General features: G+C 47.7%; 1 protein-coding gene across 1 annotated transcript in view; it reads left to right on the forward strand.

Annotated features, from left to right (window-relative positions):
• The first annotated feature begins 1,136 nt into the window (after nt 1–1,136).
• The window catches only part of AGPAT4 (1-acylglycerol-3-phosphate O-acyltransferase 4), a 101,085-nt gene continuing 78,612 nt past the window's right edge, over nt 1,137–23,609 (forward strand). Inside the window, exon 1 of the mRNA XM_003792386.3 lies at nt 1,137–1,260. The gene's annotated coding sequence lies outside the window, so the exon portion shown is untranslated. The remainder of the gene's footprint in view (nt 1,261–23,609) is intronic.

The raw sequence follows: 23,609 nt of genomic DNA on the forward strand, positions 1-23,609 counted from the left end.
CCTTGCTTCCCCTTTCCTCTGTCCCATCAACATGCCACCCTCCCTGCAGGACCCAGTCCACCTGATGCTGAATGGTGGATGTCTCCTCAACAACAGGAGACCCTCCTGTCCTCTCTGGCTTCATCACACACTGTCTGGGACACCCTCATGGCTCTTAGTAATTCTTCCATGGCTTCTGGCTTTTTGTGGCCACGTTTATTTCCTCCTATAGACTGTGAACAGCATAAGCCTGGGAGTCATACCATTAGTGACAATGGCTGTCACAGATGACATTTGAAGGACATATTCTTTAACTACTTTGAGATTGAAATAATTTTCTAGGAATATTGGAGACTTGGCATTTCCGGACGTTCACCAGTCTGTCCCCTTTTAAAGTTCTAATCACACTATTTTATTGTAAAGCTCTGCCAAGACCCTCTCTGATGGGCCTCGTGTGAATGCCCTGTGCATGTGCGTGTGCGCGTGTGCTCACGCGTGTGTGTGCATGTGTGTGCCTGTGTGCCCGTGTGCACGCGTGTGTGTGCGTGTGTGCGCGCGCGTGCAGCGGGAATCAGCCTGGGTGCCTGGGCTCGGAGGGAGAAGATCCCTCGATTGGCCTCCAGGCTTCTTTCCTCCTCGTTCTTCTCTTTTGTGGAGGAGAGGAATGCAGCCTCCTTCCAGCGCGGAGGACCGAGGAGAGGTGAGGGCGCATTTGAGAGCGTGGGTGGGCATTTTACCAGACAAATCGAACCTGTACTTGGTGAACTAAAGGTGAATCAATTGAGGACAATTTTCACGTCGCAACCCAGACCGGGCCGGAGTCTGTGGGCGCCAGGTCGGAGTGGCCATCAGGGCTTGGGGACGCAACAGGATTTGGGAGAGAAGGGAGGGAAGCAAGGCCAGTCTGCCGGCTTTGTCTTGGATGCTGGTGGATTCCCCGGCCAGATTTCAAAGGCGATTGCGAAGGTGAAGCGACCCCAGCGCCTCCTTACGCTAATTGGGAGGGGAAGGGAGTGACTCGAATTACACCCGCGCGACCTTCCCTCCCGGTAGCTGCTAACTTGTAGCTTTAAAAGGAAGTGACATGAGCGGGGAGAGACGTCAGCTGAGGACCACTTTTTTCCTTCCCGAAGGGTCCACCCCATGGGTGGAGTCTGGCTTTCCCTGGCCTGTGTTGGCTGACTTAGAGCCCCTAGAAACCAGAGGCAATTTCTGAACGCGGCCGGCTCCATTTCAGTTTCCGATTGCTAAGTCCATGCGCCCAGGGCTGCCAGGAAGGAGGTAGGTGCTGCTCGCGCTCCCGGCCCCTTCCCGCTGGGTGTGGCCGCGTCCGCCCCGCTGCTCCGCGCCGCTCGGTGTGGCCGGCGGGTGGGCTCGGGCGGAGCGGGCGGCGGCAGCGGGGGTGGCCGGGTGGCCGGGGTGGCCGGAGCGCCCGGCGCGGGGACGCGTGGCGCTGGCGCGGCGAGCGCGGCTTTGTGCGCGGCGGGTGAGCGCCCCTTCCCGGGTGGCGGTTCCCAGCTGCTCTTTTTGGCGTAACTGTCCCCCTGCGCCCACCCCCTCCCAGGGTCAGAGCGTTTTCCCTGCCGTGGAGGAGCCGGGAGAGCGTCCCTGTCACATGCTGCTCTTTTGTGTCATGCAACATGTTCTCCGTCTCTGGCGTTTCTATGGCAACCACAAAAATACTACGGGCAAGGCAGCCCCGATGTGCACGGACGTATTTGTGGTTGGTTTCTGGGCTGCGGCCCGCGGGCCCGGCGCGGCTGGGCGGCTACCCCTCCTCACTTTCATTTTGGTTTTTCCCTATGGCAGGAGGGGAGGGGCAGGGGGTTGTCAAGGAAACGGGCATGTGCAATTACCGCTTTATTTACCTAATGTTCGGCCTCTGCATCTCTCCATCCTATCTAGGAATTTTAAAAGGGTATCCGTTCCGTTGACGCTTATGGAAGAATTAAGAATTCAGCGTCTGAATTCTTTTTTTCTAGGAAACCTAAACACTTCTCAAGATGTGATACTGACCCTGTGACCAGGCTGAGAGGAAGGAACACTTAATTCTTTATGTAGGGGGTGAGATCCTTGAAATAAAGTTTTAGAGCATGTTGGCGAATTCACACAGACATACACATTCCTGTCTGCCTATCTTTGCTAGAAGTCTCCATATTTAAAAGAGGGGTCTTGGCTCTAGCCTGGACTAGCTTAGCGTGATATCTGAGTTCAACAAGTTGAGTAACAAATGGTGACCAGCCAGGAGGGCGTTCAGTTTCCTTTCTGGGCACGGTCCTTAGATGGGGTGGCTCGCTGTTCACCCTCACTCAGGTGAGAGCTGACAGACCTTTTCTCCTTCAAAACTGTGGAAGATCAAGGGACTTGTGATTAAAGTCAGCCAACCTTAGTTGGAAAAGAAGTATCTCCAGAGAAGGCAGAAAAAAGGGATGTGTGTCTAGGTGGGCAGGGGAGAACTGGAGCAAACCAAGAGTCCTTTGTAAAAGCTACCAAATCTGGATGGTTCCCACGGGGAGAAACAAAATGATTTTTTTTTCAAACATTTAAAACTTTTCAAAATGATTTTTTTAAAAACGTATGAAATGAGAGAAAGTTATTGTCTACCTAGTAATAAGCAAAGTTAAATACGATTAGAATCAAATAACACATCTCTTCAAAAGACATAGTCCCAAGGGGCCTCTTGGCAGGTACCACTTAAATTAATGCTTTTGTTCAGTACATCTGGGAAAATGTTTGCTGACAGGCACCATTCTTTTAATGGGCATCCCAGATAACCAAATGAGCCTTTATAAAATCGATCGGTAGTAATCCCATCCTTCAGTCTTAAAATTATCTGTAATTTTGGTTTAGATTTGTGAAGGTCACTTAGCCTTCATGATACCTTCCGGCTATTAAAGCCAAAAACGTGACTTAGAAACCTCAGAATAACCCTGCCCAGTAGAAGCAGGAAGAAAAGGCGGTTTAATGAGGTTTGTTCCCTGAGCTCCGCATCTAGATGTGCTATCATCCATGTCTTATGAAAACTTATTACGAGGCAAGAGGGCCCAAGTATTTCAGATAAAATGGGGTTAAATAGCATGCACAAAACTAAACAGAGTTATAAAGAGAATGGTTTAAAGGGCATAAAACATAGAAAAATAGTAAAAAGAATGTGACACATTTTGAAAAGCACATTAGTACACACAGAGAAATGGTTGGATTGTAGGTTATTGATATTTGCCAAGAGTTCTGGAAGGCAGTCAAGCCAAGTTCCTGTTTTTCCAGCCCGAAAATAATCCACAAGGATGCCGATTTACCACGTGACCTTCCAAAGCAGATCGACAGTATGTAAGGGAGCATCTGTGGTGGGAACACTCCGTGGTGGACGCACTGTTGAGCTTCCAGACCTAGGAACTGCATAGGGAGTGGAATTCAAAGAGAAAATGGCAAAAATCCTTTGGAAGCATAGTCAAAACCAAACCAAACCACTTTCTGATATTCAGATCCTGAGTAGAGTTAAAATAATTAGCAGCCTTGACCTGGGGCAGGTAATTGGAACTATGAGCATAGAGTAAATGCAGAGTCTCATAGACAATCAAAGTAGAGGTAACACCTAGGAAGTCATGTCCAGAGCTTTGGTCAGCCCTCATTGTACTGGGATCCCACCATCCGCACCTGGGTGCTATGAAGCTAGTGAAGAAGGTAGCTGTTGTGAGCTGTGCTCTCAAGTTTAATTTCCACCAAACAGGGTAGCAGGACGTGTGATGAGCTGGAGAGGAGGTGAGAGCAGGAAAAAGGAATGTGGAAAGGGGTGTGGGTCGTCTGAAAGGAACACCGGTAGGAAAGACTTGTGATGACATTGAAGTTTCAGAGGGCAGGAGGCAGGCAGACAATGAGAGAAGGTGAGGGTGTCCCAGATAACAGAGATGGATGATAAGAAACGGAACATTGTTCAAGGCTCTTCTAAGCCGGGAGAAGTCAGTCGTCAGTATTGAACAGAGCAGGCAGACTTTGTACTGGCTGAATACGAATAAGAAGTAGGTATAGATGAAGGGCCAGAATTTTCTTATCGATCAAGATGAGAAAGACTGTTAAAAGAATAGAAGCCAGGAACAATGGCTTTCACCCCTAACCCTAGCACTCTGGGAAGCTGAGGCAAGTGGATTTCTTGAGCTCAGGAGTTTAAGACCAGCCTGGGCAAGAGCAAGACCCCCTTTCTACTAAAAATAGAAAAATTAGCTGGGCATGATGGTGGGCACCTGTAGCCCCAGCTACTCGGGAGGCTGAGGCAGGAGGACCATTTGAACCCAGGAGGGTGAGACTGCTGTGAGATAGGGTAAAGCTATGGCACTTTAGCCTGGGCGATAGAGTGAGAACTCTCTGTCTCCAAAAAAAAAAGAATAGAAAACAGAATCCTTCTCCATCTCTTAATTTTTTAGTTGAAGCTCAAAAACTAAGGACCAGACTTAAAACAAGTATGAACTGGGAGAACCCCAAGCTTATCCTGATCATTCCTACCATTACCATTGGTTTGAATTGCAGGATGTTCAGATGAGGCTTTGCAAACATAATACATTTTGTGTGATCTGCTGTGTTTTGAAAGGGAGGTCTGATTAGTATGGGAAGAAGTTGAATTCACATTTCTGAATGGTGTTTGACATCTAAATACCTGGAGAGACATAAGTGATCAAGCCAGGCTTAATAACCTTCTAACATTATCTAGAGTCCAGGTAACTCTGATTCATCAGCCTTTGTCTAAGACAAAGAATCCTTTTGGAAAGTAGGTGCTGTAGCCCCTGAAATCTGGCTTCATGTATGGATTGGAGAAGCTCTGCAGGTGCTGCCAAGGCTGTATCAGAAAGCAGAAAGAGGAGGCTTAAAGCATCAACTGCTTCCGTCAACAAACACTTATGTGTATCTTTTTTATGTCTGGTGCTATGGCTACAACTGTGAGCCAAACAAGTTGCAATTTAATTATACATTTCAAATACCTGTAGGGTTCTCCTGGAGGTCCTGTGATTGGCTGATTTCCATTTTCTCCCAATGACTGAATGAGAGGAAATATCTTAAAATAGAAGCAATTTTGTTGAACAATATCAGGGAACAATCCATTTACCCTCTTCCAAGACGCCTTCTTGCTTCACAAACGTTCCCTTCCTGTTGTGTGTCTTTATTTTGTCCCTTGAATTTGTTCCTTCCTTTGACCCTGACTGCAACCTTTCAGCCATTCTTCATTCATTCATACACGCACACATTCATCTGTCACCCGTCTGTCCATTTATTATTTATTCAAAAATAACTGTGCTATTGTGTCTCAACACTGTATATCATGAATACAGCAATAAATAGGAAAGCAGTTCTTCCCTAAAGAAGCTGTGGAACTAACTGAGAGACAGGGGTGGAAAGAGGCCCTGAGACCAGAGAGGTTCACTTTGGGACAAGGCGTTATTGGCTAATGACACTGGATGCATTTTTCACTCAACAGTGACGGGCTGGCAGGGATGAAGTTGGTGGTTAGCTGCTGACTACTGTCTACTGTATAGCTTTTTAGTATCTATTCCATGTTGGTTGAGCATAAGGGTGGTAAATATTTGTTAATTAACTAATGGGAAGAAGTGGGATTTCTGACCCTGGAAACAGAGGAATAGAAGCCTTGTATCCTCTTTCGGAAATAACCAGCTGCCTGAGACAAACTCTCATGGTTCCCTCTCATAGAGGGTTACTTGTAGCTACCCCAAGATGGACTCCTTTATTTTATTTATTTATTTTGAGACACAGTCTCACTTTCTTGCCCTTGGGTAGAATGCCATGGTGTCATGGCTCACAGCAACCTCTAACTCTTGGGCGCAAGCAATTCTCTTGCCTCAACCTCACTAGTATCTGGGACTACAGGTGCCTACCACAATGCCTGGCTAGTTTTAGAGACAGGGTCTCACTCTGCCTCAGGCTGGTCTCAAACTGGTGAGCTCAGGCAATCCACCTACCTTGGCCTCCCAGAGTGCTAGGATTACAGACATGCGCCACCATGCCCGGCCCTAGGATAGGCTCCTTTAAGAAGGAAAATCTGCCTGCATCAAATTGTATGCCTCACATATCACTCTCATGTCCCTTGGAGATTATTTCCCATGACACATTGCAAGTCTGTGTTTTGTTCTGACAAAAAGAAGTGGGTCTCAGTCCCTCACAGCTTTCAGCCTTATGTAGGAATAGCCGTTCCCCAGAAACCGGCGGAGCCTGTACCCAGGCTAACCCTAACACAGGTGCGCACCTCTCTCTTTCTCTTCGTGTGTCCTGACATCGTGGAGCTCCACCAGTGGTATTGTTCCCCCCACTTAATTTCCCCCTATTTGTTGCTACACTCATAATGCATGGTGGCTGAGACGTGCTATCAGTACTATTTGTTGAATCAATGGCTGGCTGGCTGGATGACGACAGGTGTGTACATCTGAGTCAAGGAGTAAATGAATGCAACTGAAAGGTAAGACTCAGGGTCAGAGGGAGGAGCAAAGCAGAGCAGATTGGAGGAGCAAAATACAGACAAAGGAAGCAGGTAGGGAGTCCTCCAAGGAGCAAGCGTGCACCTCAGAAAGGAAGACAATTCCGGTAGAATGGCTTCCTCCACTTCAGCCTGAAAGTTATACGGACAACAAGACGCAGTTCGTCTGGAAAACCCCACTCTGCTCGGAGAGCCTTGGGAGAAAACATTTAGCAAGTTGTCCTTATTTATTTTTATTTTTTGTTGGCACAGATCTCTGCTCTGTTCTTGGGTCAGACATAATAGCTATTTCATGGTCATTTCCATGTAGAATCCTACAAGAGTAGAGGTGCATTTTAAACTTTATGGTACTTTGAAGCTGGACACAGAAATTCCTGCAGGCTTTGTGTGATTCCTCAGTGTGGACAGAGCCCTGCAGAGGCCATCAGAGAGCCAGGGTGATGGGCGGCTGTACGAGAAGGGTAACAGCCCACCTTTACTGCAGGCCTCCTAAATGCCAGTGTATGGATCTCAGATTTTTTAATTCATTTTATCCTCATAACAAACCTAGCCTGTGGAAACTATTATCACTTTCTATTTTACAGATAACAGAAGATTAGTGAGATTAAGCAACTCACCTATGATGGAAACAAGTAGCAGAGCTGAGATGGGAGCCCAGGGCGACTCTCCCATGACATCTTGCTGTGGTGCATTCCTCAGTCTGTCCCCAGCACCTAGTATAGAGCCTACTACTACCAGACACTGCAGTCATTTATTTTTTTAGAGAAAAGGTCTCACAAAGTTGCCAAGGCTGGGCCTGAAATCCTGGGCTAGCTCCCCAAAGAGCTGGGATTACTGGGTGGTGCCACTCTGCCCCACTGATAGTTTTGAAATAATGAACAAATCTCTAGCTGTAAACTTCCCCCTTGCATACCTTTCATTGTAGTTTTGAAGAGCTGCAGAAATACTGCAAGAGAGAGCTGTGTTTTGGAATTTTGAGAAAAACTAATAGCAGTGCTTTTAAGATAAGCTACTATAGTTTTCAAGGGAGGGTTGTTTTTCTTGGGGTTTAGCCTGAGGCATGAGATTTTGGGCAAAAGAAAGGGGCCTTACTATTAAAATCTCTGAGTGACATTGTAGTACACACATTGAATTAAAATGCACTGTTCTCAAAAGCAATGTTTGAACATAGATTGAACTTGACTGAGCAGCTCACTCCGGAGGGTACCGGTGGTGGCTGCGGTGGTGGCTGCTGTTCACAGTTCCTAGGCTGTGGGTGGGTGGGTGGAGCCAGAGGCTTCTTTCCTTTTGTTGACTTTTCAGCAGATCTGTCTCTGAACTTAAAGGCAGATCATTCTCTGAAGAGTCTCTGCCTGCCCTTATCTTAGACAACCTTTGAAGTAAGAATGAGGAGATGTGAATTGGTCCTGGAGTGAAATCTGATCTGTTGCCCATCTCCATGGGCTCCTTGCAAGCTGTCAGTTCTCTGCGGGCAGAGGTTAACCAAGGCTCATGCAATTTTAAAGAACTATCTGCCCAGATCAAGCACCTCTTCCTCCCGGGATGCGGTGGTCATCAGCACATGCTCAAGGCCATCATCTCAGCCTGCCTCTGAGCCCCAAGTGGAACCATCTGCCTTTCTCCTCTCCTCTCCTCTCCTTTCTTTTCGGCCATGGGGAAGGCTGGGGTGAGGGGGGGATGAGGAGCGGCCTCCTTTGCCAAGTGTGGAGCGGGCTGGCCTGGGAGTCCTGTGTGCCCTCCGCCTGCCTCTAGCCTCTGTGTGCTGATGGGCTCCTAATACCCCCTGCCCTCATGAACACGCTTTCTGACGCACAGCTACAGTACACAACAGTGGCTTCCCTGTGATTCCGTCTGCACAATGGCACTGGGTGCTCACTCCTGTGACAGGGCCTGAATGTGTGTCACCTCTTAGATACTCAGCCATCTGGCATCATTTGCCTAATCTACTGGTCTCTGGCCAGGAGTTCCCAAGGTGACATTCCTTTAGAGCAAAATTTCTCAATCTCCTCCATCGCTGCTGTCATTTTGGGCCGAATATGTCTTTGTTGTGGGGCTGTCCTGTGAGGCATGGGTGTTTGGCACCATTCCTGGCCTTGCCCATTTTTGCCAGCAGGAGTTACCATACTCCTGGTTGTAACAGCCGGTAATGTTCCAGATGTTGCCAAATAGCCCCCCAAAGGACAAAGTCACCTAGAATTGAGAATCATTGGTTTCAGAAGTTCCCATACCCCACTGGGCCTGATGGGGCCCCTCCTGGGCCTGGATCTGCTCCATGGCCTGGCCCTGCCCTGCCCTGCCCAGCCAGCTGGCTTTCCCAGACTCTAAGCTGAGCCACCCTGGGAGGTAGAACAGGTGAGCACAGCTAAGAAGGAATTGAGGGAGTTGCTCTGGAGAAGCAGATTCGTAAGCCTTTGCTTCTGCTCCCACCTGCCAGTGTGTTTTCTCCATTTTCTTGACCTTCACAAAGAGTGAATGCAGCCACGCTTGGGCCTCAGGAGCTTGTAATTTGTCTCCTAGCGCCCACCCACCAGCAGCTGTCGGTATTTCAAGCCTTTCCCTCCCTCTCCATCCCTGGCGCTTGTCACTCACAGGAGGGGCTGCTTTCCCCAAACCACCGCCCTGCCCCCCACCCCCAGGTAAGGTGTCAACTGCCCACGGTCTCCCCCACCTCTCATCTCACCCCCCTGTGCTGTAGGGTCTCTGTATCCAGCCCTGGGGTACCCTCAAGTTTCCCTATCCAGGCCCGCTGGACCCTCGGGGTTCTGTGTGCCGCCCCAGGGGCGCCCTGGGATTCCATAGTCCCTCTATCCCTTCCTTCTGTCCCCTTACCTTTTCCCCTTCCAGAACTTCAAAAATTGATGGGCATGGGAAAGTCTGTTATTGAAATCCTCTGCAGCTTTTCCCCTGAAACCTGATACTCAACTGCCCTTCCCTGGTCTCAGGGTACAAAGATGAACCAGGCACCTCTGCTATCTTTGAGGGGCCTGCTGTGGGGAAGGAGAGTCAGAAACCTAACCCAATTCTTCAGACATGATGGGATAAGGGGTTTGTAGAGCAGAGCACGGCACCGTGGGGCACGGAAGGGGCGCGCCTTCCTGCGCTACCCAGGCTGGGTATGGATGCCTGGGGTGGGGAGATTACCCCCACTTTGGTCTGGGAAGTACAGTACTGGCACTCCTATGCTTGTTTACAGGGGGGCGAATGGTGAGGGAGGTGTTTACAGCAGGAGGCTGAGAGAGCCTAGCAAGCCTCGGGCTCCAGGAGGCAGCGGCCGAGGGTCCCGGGCAGGCCTGGGCAGGGAGGTGCAGAGACCACAGGCCTGAGGATCTGGCGGGATTTGGCAGTGTGCTGTCTAGAAGGCCTCTTTGACACTCTGCATAGTAAATACAGAAAAGAAAACCCCATTTTTCTAAGATACTCTTCCCAAATGGGAACTTACGGTGTTGTGCGCTGTAATGGTCATTTATGCACTTGGCGACCAGCGTCCTTTACTCAGCACCTCCTACCAGTTGCTCCTGCGTGTAGCATATCTCATTTCAGTCTGGCTCCAGCCCTGATGCTTATGAATTATTCTCCCTAATCTGATTTGAAGCTGAGGCTCAGAGCCAAGGAATATCTGAGTACGCTGGGACTGTCAGCCAGTCACATGTACTTGAGTTGCATATTCTGCTTTTCCTGAAATCTGCTCCTTGGGTGAAAAGACTTCCCATTGTTTCAATATGTGCAGAAATTTCCCATTTAACCCTCCTTGAATCATAGAAATCGAAGAAGTTACTTAAATCCAAATAATATAATCATGGTTTTGTGGTATCTCTGAATTCCTAATTTTGCCTGCATCTCTGGAGATATGATAGGGCAGGGGTCCTCAAACTTTTTAAACAGGGGGCCAGTTCACTGTCCTTCAGACCGTTGGAGGGCCAGACTACAGGCCCCGGGACGAGTCAGCTGCTAAGCAGGACAGGCAGTGGCGGTAAAAACACCTGGCGAGCCGGATCAATGTCCTAGGCAGGCTGCGTGTGGCCTGCGGGCCGTAGTTTGAGGATGCCTGGGTTAAAGTCTGAGAAGAGGTGGGGGAGGACCCCAGAGAATCTTAAAATGTGCTTGAGTCTTTTAATTGTTTATTGTCTTTCCGACTTCTGCTGTAGTAGGGCTTGCCTCCACTTTCTCTGTCCCTCCCATCTTTGCAAATGGCTGAACTATGGTTTGTCTTTAAGGTGGTCTGATCTTCAGTGGCTCCCATGGCTGGCTCCCAGAGAAAATGAGCTCTCATTAAAGCCGTGCCTTGTAAGATCAGGGTCTAACTGTGTTCTGGGGCTCTGGAGCAGCCCTTGATCTGCCTTTTCATAATAATTATTCAGTACTGTGACACAGCCTCCTTATCTGTTCTGGTAAGGGGAGGACTCACCATGGCCTCAGCAGGCAGGAGAGTTGGTTAGTGAGAACCAGAGATGGTGCAGCCCAGCCCCTCACCCCCTTCTCTAGCCAAGGAGCAGCATAGCCTGGAGACCTTGGGGGACTGAGTAGCAGTGTCACATCTGGAGGAGCAGGGCTGGGATACAAAGCCTGTGCTGCTGGGGCCACGTCCTTCCTCTCTGTGTGCCCTTGAATTGGCCAAGACCCGGAGAGCCCTCATTTGTGGTGTCCTGGCTCCAGGAGAACAAATGGCTGAACTTTCCTGTCAGTTCCAGTGCGAGTGGCCTCGTTTCCTGGTCTGGGCCAGGGAGTCCAGGATGGACAAGGCGGCCCATGCTGGGGCTGTTCTGTGGTGTGCCGGGGGCACTCTGGGTACAGAACGAACGTGGCCACCTCACTGACCAGGAGTCCAGGATGGACAGGGCACCCCATGCTGGGGCTGTTCTGTGGTGTGCCAGGAGCACTCTGGGTACAGAGCATAGCCAGCTCACTCAAGTGTCCATGTTGCTGGAAGATTCAAGGGAAATGAACATTTTCAAAACAATGACCAGGGTTATGCCATGATATAACACACAAAATTGATCTCAAATTTTGAGACAACATAGAGGACCAGGGTGTTTGGAGAACTTCAGGATAAGCTCAGGCCCTTCAGAAAGTTTTGAGAAGAAAGCAGAGGTGCTTGATCTCTAAGTAAGCCTCTCAAGGTGTCTTGAGGTGCTGCCCTCCCACCATCTGTCCCCATATGGGGAATCTAAGTGCTAGGGAGTGGGCGCAAGTGCGAGGCGCCCTGAGAACATGCTGCCTTTGTTCTTTTCCCGTCTCTGTCACTGTCTTGGTGCTATGACCGATGGAGGGCTGCTCGGCCTCTCTCCTGCTGCCCCCACGCCTTCCCTCACCTCCCGGGCGCAGTCCCTTCTCTGGGTTGGCTGGGGCTCTCTCTGTTCTCTGATCTCTCTTTCTCTCCGTTTGCCCTGAGGTCTCTTGGGCAAGAGATGCCTTATCTCTTCCTGCTGCTGTCTTCCGTAAGTCACCCTCAAGTTTTCAGAAAGGCTTCTTTCACTTGGGATTGCTTTTGAAATCCGAACAAAACAGGCATGTGAAATTTGCCAATTCATGTGCACAGCCAGTGCCACTCTGAGCGTCCCTGTGTGTGGACCAGGGTCTCACACTGCCCAGTGGGATTGAAGAAACATGGAACCCAAACGTCCTGAGTGGAGTAGGAAGTATAATAGATGGAAAGAGGAGAGCCGAGCACCCAACTGCTCCAAAAAGACTCATTTCCGCCTTCACAGTAAGGTGTTGGCAGAGAAAACCTGGGCTGTGCACTTGGCTTGGGACCAGCAAACCAAGTTTTCTTTGAACAGTGGAGAATACTGAGGAAGGATGGTGCCGTCTTTCATGTGTGTTTGTGTGTGTGCACGCATTCTTTTTAAAACAGCTTTCAAGCATGAATATGAGGTGTCATTTGCCCCAACATTTCACAAAATTCACCTGAAAAATGGGAATAGTGCTGACGTATGATTTCAGTGCCGTGAGATCCACACCTAAGTACAACCATCCATTCCAGTGAGAGTCGCTTTAGAATGTGGTGTGCTGCAGGGCAGGGGGGTTGCATCATGGGGTGGGGCTGCTGGAAGTAGAAAAAGGTACTTTCTGACCACGGAAGTTCATTTTCTGATTCAGGGTAAACCAACAAAATCCATCACCCATTTAGGAGACTGTGTCGACGATCCACGTCTGGTGGAGACAGACTGGACCGTGTGGAACACAGCCCCAAATCTGAAGTATAAAGTTAGCAAAGTTATTGCTAAATGCCTGTGTACTTGATCAGGCTTAATTTGGTTTTACAACCGAACCTTTTACATAGCATGTGAAAAGCTAAAATTCCTGACTTAAAAAGCTTGACTGTTGGTCAGGCATAGTGGGTCATGCCTGGAATCCCAGCATTCTGGGAGAATGAGGCAGGAGGGTCACTTGAGCTCAGTAGTTTGAGCCTCAGCAAGGGCAAGACCCCAGTCTCTACCCAAAAAAGAAAAAATTAGCCACACGCGGTGGTGCACACCTGAAGTTCTAGCTACACCGGAGGCTGAGGCAGAAGGCTCACTTGAGCCCAGGAGTTGGAGGTTGCAGTGAGCTATGCTGATGTCACTGGACTTTATTTACCCAGGTGTCTCTGTCTCAAAAAAACCAAAAAGCTTGGTTGCTTACTTTCCCAGGAAAATTGTAGAAAAGCAGTGATGGACAGCAAGGTAGGAAGAGAAAGAATAGTCAGTTAAAAGATTAGTAGTCATCAAGGCTCCCCGGGGTTCCAGCAGAAGAATGGTCCTGAATTGTCTGTGGTATATCCCATGTGCTCTGTTAACTAAGGCAGAAAAGTTCAAATGACACTTGGAAAGGTTACCATCAAAAGAAAGTTTGGTTGTTTTAATTATTTAACAATTTAAGTTATAAATTTTAACATTCCAGAAAATTCCTTCATTCAAAACACTTTGTTCCCCCACTTACACAGGAGGAAAGAGATTGCCGTGGGTGAGTCTTGGCGGGCTGGCAGCCTCCCTCCCCGGGGCTGTGCTTGGAGCTGACCATGACCGAAAGAGGAGGACTCGGGATGGGGTTAACCTAAGGAAGTGACAGTGAGCTAGACTGGGGGGTCTGGTGCCCCAGCACTCAGGGGAACAGGGTTGGGGGCAGCCCTGGTGTGAGTGAGGGGCACACATTGCTGGCTGCTGGCAGGAGCTGCATCTCACCAACTTCTCGGGCCTCGGCAGCAGGGTCTAACCGTGTCCCCACCCTCACCTGCACGGGAGGGTCACTCGGGAGCTCTTCACACCCACTGCCTGGGCCCCACCTTGGGCCAGCTGAGTCACATTCGTTGCTTTATTTCTTATTTTTATAAATGATTCTGACACGTTCGGAAGACTGGAACCACAGGCTGGAAGGAGGGTGGGCGGGAGGAAGAGGGTGACTTAGACAGAAAGAAAACCAGAGCCAGGACAAAGGCACTCGTGACAGCTGAGATGGAAGTGATGGCGGTGGCTACAGTGAAGGTTAGATATGAAGCAGAGTTCTAAAAATAATCCCCTCAAGTGGCAGTGCTGTCTCCATGTTGCCGATGTGGAAACTGAGGGGAAGCAGTTTTCCTGGGGTTGCTTAGCCCATGAAGACAGAGTAGTTCTCTGCCTCTGAAATCCCTGCTCAAGTGTCAGGCTCAGTGCCTGTCTCTGACCAACACACCACACTTTGCTGCGGGTACTGCGCTCCGTGTATAATGTGCACCCACATTTTTGGCCCAAATGTTCAGGAAAAAAATCTTTTTTCAATTCAAATGTTTATTTCTTTATATTTAGGTACTTGTCTTTGTATTATAAAGAAATTTTAGTGTTTATTTTTTAACATATGGGATAAGAAATTTTATATAACAAGTAATCACAAAGCACAAGAGCAGAAGGAAGACACAAGAGGTTTTATGTCCTGGTAACAAATCTGTGATATTTATGCATCATAAAAGGCCAAGAGCTTTCATCCCTGTCAGTATCAGAAGTATCGATCTCTTTAGTTTCTACATTGCTGGTGTCACCTGAAGGGTCACTTCCCTCATCCTGGTAAATTTCATCACCTTGGGTGCCATCCATGGCATTGCTGATGCTGCATTTTTAAACGATTTCACAACCACTTCCCTCTTGATACTGTTCTACAATCTTAGGATTCGATCGCAAACCTGGGCAATGGAAGCTTTCTTGATTCTGCCTGTGGGTGGTTAAATCATTATCGTCTGACTGCACCCATGATGTCTACTCTTTCTTCATTAGGGCCCTAAAGGGCTTGGTGACTGACACATCAAGGGGTTGCAGTTGGCTGATTGGCCCACCAGGTATCACAGCACGTTGGGTCTTCAAGTCTGCTGCCACTGCTTTCCCACTTTGTATAATCTGGGCTCTGAAGTGATCAAAAACAAGCAAAACTGATTTTTTAAGTAATCCTCCAGGCCTTGTGACCAGACTTTAAACCATATTAAACCAGATTTTTAATGTCTGTTAAACCAGATTTTGATGTTTTCTTCCTTCACCCATTCTTTTTCTTTTTTTTTTTATTATTATTACATTAATGCAAACATGGGGTACAGTGTAGTGTTTTCATATACATTTTGAAATACTTTCATCAAGCTGGTTCACATAAATTTCATGTCATTTGCATAGTCATTGTGTCAAAACATTTACATTCTAGTTCTAGAAAAGATCACTTGTACCCTTGTTAGACAGAAATATAGGTGATCTTTCCAGTTACCCTCCCACCACCCAGCCACCCTTCTCCCCTCCCTTTTCCCACCCCCTCCCCATATTCTTGGGCTAGAATTAAGTTGTTTCTTTCGTTTGAGAAGTATATGTTAGTTTCATAGAAGGGCTGTGTACATTGGATACTTTTTCTTCCATTCCGGTGATACTTTGCTAAGAAGAACATTTTCCAGTTCCATCCATGTAAACATGAAGGAGGTAAAGTCTTCATTTTTCTTTAGGGCTGCATAGTATTCCATGGTGTACATATTATACCACAGTTTATTGATCCATTCATGGATTGATGGGCACTTGGGCCTCTTCCATGACCTGGCAATTATGAATTGGACTGCAATAAACCCATTCTTTTTCATAGCTCCACCTGGAATCTTTTATTTTGGAAACATTTTTCTTTTAAAGATGATCATGGGTGGTGGCTTTGTCCCGTCTGCACAACAGGCTGGAACAACAGAGAAGTGTGTTTTCTCATGTCCACTAGTTTGAACAGCGTGGTCGTTGCTCCAAAGATGGATAACATAAGAATGGAACTTCATTCTCACAGGCTGCTGGAAGATTTGGGGCAAATTTTGTTTGTGTTCTCAAGCATAAACCTCTGCATAAAGTTAAAGCACCCCTGAGGTGTCCCTGAGAAATCATCGACACTCTTGTTCTGGTGCCATCCTCTTACCCTCTTCCGCGTCCTCTTGTTGGGAACAGAGATCCCAGTTTGGCATAGCTCCAGAATCCAGGTCCCCACCCCCCGCTGCACCTCCGCCACCTTGCAGGTGTCCCTCACACGGATGCTTCTGTCTCGGCGTCTGAAGCCGCTTCTCTACCCGTCTGACGACACGCTCCGTGGGCGGAGGTCCCACGTGTCTCTCGGCAGCTTGGTTGCTGCACTCTTTACCATACGTATTTAATAACTGTTAGCTTAAAGCTTGCAGTGTACAAAAATTGTTGACATTTTCCAATAATTTTTGTAAAAATATCAGCTAAATTGCTAGCTCCTGCCTAAAGTGTACGAAGAGAAGAAATACATCGCTCTTCATCGGCCAAAACCTTGTTCATTGCAAGTTCATCATTAAGTGTAACAAAGCTGGTGAATGTATTCTAGGGTATTATTTTACATACAGATGTCATTATTGCTCTCTAGGGTTACATCTTTAATGCATAAACATAAATAAAATAATTAACATTTATTACAGGTATGGAATCAGCACTACGTATGCATAATGCCCATCCTTACTTTTCTCTTCAAAAATTTGGGCAAAAAAGGGCCTTATACGCGACAAAATATGGAATGTCCCCAGAAAAGAGGGGGAGTTGACTTATGCGTCTTCCCATATCCGACATAGCTTACTAACACCACGTTCTTAGCAGGATTAAGGAAGGTAAAATGTCCCACCTTCTTCAACTCTGATTTGCTAATGACCGTGCCCAGATCGAAATGCAGCTTGGCGGCTGTGGTCCTCTGTCAGATGTCACATTACTAACAAGCCACACGCCGGGCGTCTCTCTGGAACCGTGTGGTGGATGTGACCAACCATTCAGCCCATTTATGAACGTTTCTTAACCGCCGTGGCTACAACGATGAAAACCACGCAGCTCCCGAGGACCCCAGCCTGTGGGAGGCAGGTACACAGGACGGGAGATGACGCCGGCCGACGTCATATGGCTGTGCTGAGAATCTTTTATATCCGTTTACCACACAGAGCTTAAATTCTATCATAGTGAATTTAACAGTCAAAATAGAAAGGGCTGTGAGAGGACAGAGAAGGACGCACCTGGCCATCTGGGGAGGCAGGAGGATGGTGCAGGCTTGAGCACACTGGGCAAGTCAGCAGTGGGAGAAGGGGGTGGAACAGAATGTGCGAGCCCAACAGGAAAGTGAGCCCTGCTCGGGGATCTCAGAAGTTGAGACTCAGTGACATGTGTGCTCCTCTCCAGGGACTCTCCTGACCTCCTTGCCGCCCAGTGGGTCAGGTGCTCTAACCCTTGCTTTTGATTTATTTATTTTTATTTATTTTTGCCCTGGGTAGAGTGTCTGGGGTGGCATCATAGCTCATAGCAACCTCAAACTGTTGGGCTTAAGCCATGCTCCTGCCTCAGCCTCCTGAGTAGCTGGGACTACAGGCATCTGCTACAATGCCCAGCTACTTTTTCTATTTTTAGAGAGACTGGGTCTTACTGTTACTCAGGCTGGTCTCTAATGCCTGAGCTCAACGGTTCCACATGCCTGGGCCTCCCGGAGTGGTAGGATTACAGGCATGAGCCACCGCCACTCTCAGCCTGGCTTTTTATTTTTAAAACATGCTGCACTTTCCAGGGAGTAGCAGCTGGTCTGCAACTTGGAATTTGAATTTCTTGTCATGCTTTCCTATGATGTAGCAAGCTCTTTGGGACTGTCAGTGTCCCTTCCCCATGATGGCACCTTGATAAATACCTGTTGAAGGAAGGAAAGGCATCTTTGGGGAAGGGGCCAAGAGAAAGTGGACACCCCCAGCTGTGGGAGTGATGGCCTGTCCGTCATTCCAACGGCCCAGCTGAACCTGAACTGCATCAGGGCTGCAAACCACCTCATCAGGTGGAGCTTTTCTCAGTTTGTTAAAGTGGTGGACGGTTCAACGCCACATACCCTCTGGCCCCAGACAGGTGCACAGCCACATGAATGTGAGTCTTGTCCCAGCACAGCTTCCGACAGGGCTGACATGGATGAGAGAAACAGGGCGCACTTCTGGTAAACCCACCCAGTGCTGGTGGGTATAGCTCACTATACATTCGATTGAGCTAGCTGCTAACACTTCTTTCAGAAATGGACCCCTTTTCAGTTTACTCTCATATTTCCTGGAGATTGTTAAATGTCCTACTAAGTTGGAGAGATCTCCAGGCCCTGTTGGTAAGGTCAAGGCAATTCCATATGGGCACCGCTGGGTCAGGGCAATTCCATGTGGGTTCAAACTATGCCATCCATCGCCCAGAACCCAGCACTTGGGGTAAGGCTCTGCTCTTGCTGTTTAAAATGCTTAATAGTCTTTGAAAAGGGAGGCCCACATGCTTATTTTGACAAGAACCAGAAAACTATGTAGCCTGCCCTACATGGAATCTAGAGTTGGTTGAGTTTCCATGCCTGCCCGCGGGATTGCTCTAACTACTGACCTTTACCAACTCTGGATGGCCTTGCAAAAGCAACAGTGGCGGACAGGGTGGCTGCATGTATGAAAATGCATCCATGATCCCCAGCAACCTGGCAACTCAAAGCAGACACACTGACAGCCAGGGTCTTATTAGCATTATTTCTGTATTGAAAGGAGGGTTACATTTCTATTAAAGTTTGAGGAGTCCAGAGACCCAGTACACAGCATTGCAGTTAGCTGTGGAATGTGTTCTTTACGTTGCTGAAAGAACAGACTTTAAATGTTCTCACCATACAGAAATGAAGTTTGTGAGGCAATATGTTAATTCCCTTGCCTCTTTTTTTCACAATGTACATATGTATCAAAACATGCCGAATACCATAAATACATAGAATGTGTATTGTCAATTTAAAAATACTTATTTTTAAAAGCTTGTGGTGAAATGGTCCCCAAGTCCTTAACCAGCTATGTGACCAGATTTTCAACCAAATTGTATCGAACCCAGCCTGAAGAATATCTTTCTGTGGATAGTTTTTCTGTTGTTGTTGTTGTTTTTTAATAAGAACTATTCCATAGTATCAAGACGCCTAATTCCAAGCCAGAAATTCCCCCAAGAGAACTCTTCTTGTCTCTGATGACTCGGAGAGACTGTTGTTCTCTTGTGTCATTTTAATTGTGTTTTTTCTTTCTGTGTTTTGGTTGTCTTTGTGATTCAAGACGTGAATAAAAATGTACTTTTCAGAATGTCTACCAAGAACATCAAGTTTATATTCAGAGATGATAACTTTTTAAAAACCAATGTCCTGAACATGTTTGTTAGATACCTTCAGATGTTTGGAGAATCTGCCCGCCCTGTTTACAGGAAATGGTGTGCAGATGGGAAGGGACCGAGCCCTGCAAAGCCTCCTGCGTTATTTCAGCTTGTGCAGTGAGGCAGGGCGCTTTTAAGGAACAGGACGAGCTTGTGGTTTTCAGCTCTGAGCTGCCATTCCATTTCTGAGTTCTCCCAGGGAAACCAGTATGACTGGAGACACAAAATTCCCTGGTTTCAGAAGTTGGGACGTGTAAATGCTAGAACCTTTATACGCAGGACTTTGTTCTTCCCAACTATTCCAATTTGGGAAGTAACACGCGATCACATGAAACAGCAGGTGTGCCCCCAAATTGTGATAACTCAGACTGAGTTCACCTAAGGCATTTCATCGGTACCATTACTGGGTGAGTCAGTTGAAAAAATGCAAGTAATGTAAGTAAAAATCTGACAGACAGGTGCACACAGCACCCTTGTGTGTGTGGTGGTGAACCTGGTTAGCAGACCGGTGCCCTCATAGCCAATGGACAAACAAGGCCTGTGTTTACTTTCATGTCCTCGACCGCAACATAGAGAAGGACTAGTGCTGGTCGCGCCTTTGTTCCAGTTCCCACCTCTTCCCCATTCTTTCTTGCCATAGGAGAAAATTTCTAATTTCCAGAAAGAAAATTAAATTCACTTACATTCAAAAATCATCCTATTATTCCTTTTTAATGTTGTGATTTCAACAATTTTTAAAGATTTTTTTCCTTTCCATTCATTCAATTTTTTTGATGGCTTTATTGAGATATAATTCATGTACCATAAAATTCACCCATTTAAAATGTACACTTCAATGAGTTTTGGTTAAATTATACTACATTTGGCAAACTTGGTGTTGTGTAACCATCACCAAAATCCAGTTCAGAACCTTTCTGTCACCCCCCAATATCCCCTTGTGCCCATGGAATTGGTCCTCACTCTAACTCAGATAATTAGTGATGTACTTTCCATCTCTATAATTTGGCCTTCTATACGTCTTACATATCAGTGGGCTAATTCAACGTGTATGTCTCGAGGCCGGTTTCTTTATGTAGTGTATTATTTTTGAGGTGCATTGATGTTTTGTGTCGTTTGTTTTTTCCTGTTACTGGGCAGTCTTCTATCATTTGGATAAACCACCCCCTGTTTATTTATTCATCAGATGCTGGATTTGGAATTTTTCAGCATTCATCTAATTTTAAGTTTGCTGTTTTCATTCCTGAACTGAACTACATGTTAGCAATGAGTCCCATTTCCATTGCCACATTGTCCCAGCGGGTGGGGGGGGGCACGAAGTTTCATAATATGGGCTTGGAGGAAGCCTGAGGACAGCTGTCTCTGCTCCCTGCTGGCCAGGGTAGCAGGTCTGTGAGCACAGAGCAAAAGCCTTTGAATTTGATGCTGGAGCTTGACTTTTGGGAAAGTAGAAAGTCTCTCAGACCTAAAACTGGACATAAGGGGCATAATTCTTGACTTTTGTCTTGCTGGCTCTTTTGTCTCCTACTTAGAAAGTCTGAAGGTGTCAGAGCTGTTAACACAATCAACACATTTCGTTCCTTTCAATTATTTATCTCCCCACTGATTTCATTAATTGATGAAGCTTTTGACAATCCAGCCAATTTCCTCCATGAGCTCTTCTGGTCGGTCTGCCGGTGCTGTCTGCTGGAGGCAGGGTGGGCCCCAGAGACCGTCTGCCTCACGGAGCCTGCTCCGGGGAGGACTCGTCAGCTCTGCTCTGGTTGGCTATTGAAGAAAGCTGATGTCACAGCGCTAGTGTCATTTCTCTCACACATTCGAGCCTGGAAATTTCATCTGAATTTAATCACAGCGAGTCTGCTCTGGTAAATGTGCACCTGCCATGACACACGCTGGGGAGCAGTGCCGATGGGACGGGTGTCCGTGGAGGATTGAACCCCAGGTTTTCAAAAGCAGCCTGCATGAAGAGGAAAGAACTTTGACCCACTGAAGCTTTTCTCTGGATCCTGTGCACAAAGCTTAGTTCTTTTTGATGGTGGGGGTGGCTGGTGCTGGCTCGCAGGCCTGGGGCTGATATCCCTGTGCTCTTCTCTGCTGCCTGGAAGCCTCCCAGCTTTGCCTGAAGGTCTTTCCATAGGAGCAAAGGTGCAATCCAGTCCTGCCAGCCTCGTCTCGCAGGGATCAGATCCTTTCAGGAACGTCCATTTTACTGCCCCAAAGTGCTCTGGGAGGCACCAGTGTCACCCTGGCAGTCCTGGTGTGGACACCCCTTGCCTGGTGCCCTGGCCAAGGGTGAAGGCCCCCCCCCAATAGACTGACGCCCCCAGAGTTCTCCTTTCTCCCTCATTCCTCCTTCGGGGCGTTGTGTGAGCCAAATGCTGCTGTGCAGTCTGGTCTTTTGTGAGGCCAGTTTTTTCTTTGTTTTTTAAAGCACCTGTATTAGATCATTTACATGCTGTGCAATTCACCCATTTAAAGTGTACAATTCAGTGGCTTTTAGTCTATTCACAGCTGCGCAGCCATCACCACTATCTACTTTTAGGACATTTTTGTCACTTCAAAAAAAAGCCCGTACCCATGCCCGCCCTCGGCCCCAGACAAACATGAGGAGTCTTCCCGTCTCCATGAGCTGCCTGTCCTCAAGCCTTTGTACAGATAATCCGCAGGCCGTGCTCTTTGGTGACCAGGTTCCTTCACTTAACACTGTGTTTCTGCTGTCCATCCACGTGGCAGCATTTATCGGTAGTTTGTTATTTTTGTGGCTGAGTAATGTTCCGTGTCATGGGCAGGCTGCATAGTGGATTGGCCTGGATTGGCCATCAAGTCCCCCCTCTGGGATTGTAGGTCAGGGGGACAAGCATCTGAGCTGCCTCCACCTCGGGCTCTGGTGACCGACGCTGCCCGAGGGTGAATGCACAGGCTCCTGTGTGGCAGGGTCCTCACTCCTCTAGAGAAGCTGCCGGGAGTCGGAGTTTCCAGACCAGATGGTAACTCTGAGATCTGAGGGCCTCACCCAGTTGAGCACTTTTCAGTTGCTTCCCAGAGACTTGCCCGAGGTGGAAGAACCAGTGGTGTTTGGGTCTCTCACCGTCACTTCAAGTTTCTTCGCCGTTCAGACTTATGACAAGTTCTCATAGAATTAATGAAGGAGAACTTCAGGCAGGAGATACCACAGGAATGAATGAAGTAACCTCGGAGGGCCGCTGGCCTGACCTGTGACCCTGTGAGGGGGATTTTATGGCCGATCCGGGCTCAGCATATCTCTACTTTAGAAGGACAGTGCAACTCTCAGCTGGCCCTGAACTGCCCTCAGGGCGGGGCAGAAGGGTTTGGGGGGCAGGTTCTGCAGTTGGAGGTTTTTCCTGAGCATTGTTAGGGCTCTAGCTTCTTTGAGCCGAGGCATTGTATTTCCAGAGCTCTCCACTCTTGCCAGGCTTTGCTTTCTTAGAAACCAGGAAGCCCTGTGAAGAGAATTATCTGAAACCAACGTGCACTTGCTTTGAGTATTGAATCCGTTTTTTGTTCTCTCATTTCAGTCGGTTTTTACTGGTCTTTAAGAACTGAATTGCTGTTAAGAGTTAAGCTCAGATCCAAGGATTAAAGGAGTGAGTCGTGTGTCGCCTTAACCCTAAGGATTTGCTAACCCATACTTCTTCTTTCCAGGGGAAGGACCCGATGAAATGGCGCCCTGAGGTTTTGCATGAATCTATTTTTCCCTTTGTACCCCAATTCTTCTTACTGTGAACAGAAAAATGGCAGGGATGGGAGGAATATAACCATGAAGAAAGACAAGCAGGGGCACACAGCAGATGTTCCGCAAACACCAGCTGAGAGGAGTGTGCAGGCACGTGGATATGTGTGTATGCACATGCAAATCACTTCACTTTGTTGTCTTTCTGACCAATTACCTTGTATTATCCCCTCAGTAGTTTTGTGAGGTAGGTTAATGGGAGTGACAAGAGGAAACTGAGAAGATAGGGACCTGAACAGGTTAGTGACCAAACAAAACAAGTCCCCGGACTTCTCTAAACCTCCATCCCTTAGCTGTAAGGTGGGCACACTGACAAGTCCCAGAGCAGTTCACTGTCCAGTGATGCAGACTAACATACACCATGGGGAAAAGTGCAGGGTCAAAGCTTGAACTTTTTTTTTTAAACTTCAAGATAATATTCAAGTGGTAAATACTTTTGGTAGACTAAGTACAAAATACAGAGAAGCATGAAGAAGAAAATGAATATTTCCCATTATCTCACTGACCCAATACATCCACCTGGAATGTTAATTGCCCAGCTATTTTGAAAAGCAGTTTGTTAATTAATAGTGAAACTGGCTTGGTGCCTATGGCTCAAGCGGCTAAGGTGCAGCCACGTACACCTGAGCTGGTAGGTTTGCATCCAGCCCGGGGCCCACCAAACAACAATGACGGCTGCAACCAAAAAGTAGCCAGGCATTATGGCGGGCACCTGTGGTTCCAGCTACTTGGGAGGTGGAAGCAGGAGAGTCGCTTGAGCCCAGGAGTTGGAGGTTGC

Source organism: Otolemur garnettii, unplaced genomic scaffold (assembly GCF_000181295.1).
Source record: "Otolemur garnettii isolate 467f Iridium unplaced genomic scaffold, OtoGar3 scaffold00056, whole genome shotgun sequence".
NCBI lineage: Eukaryota > Metazoa > Chordata > Mammalia > Primates > Galagidae > Otolemur > Otolemur garnettii.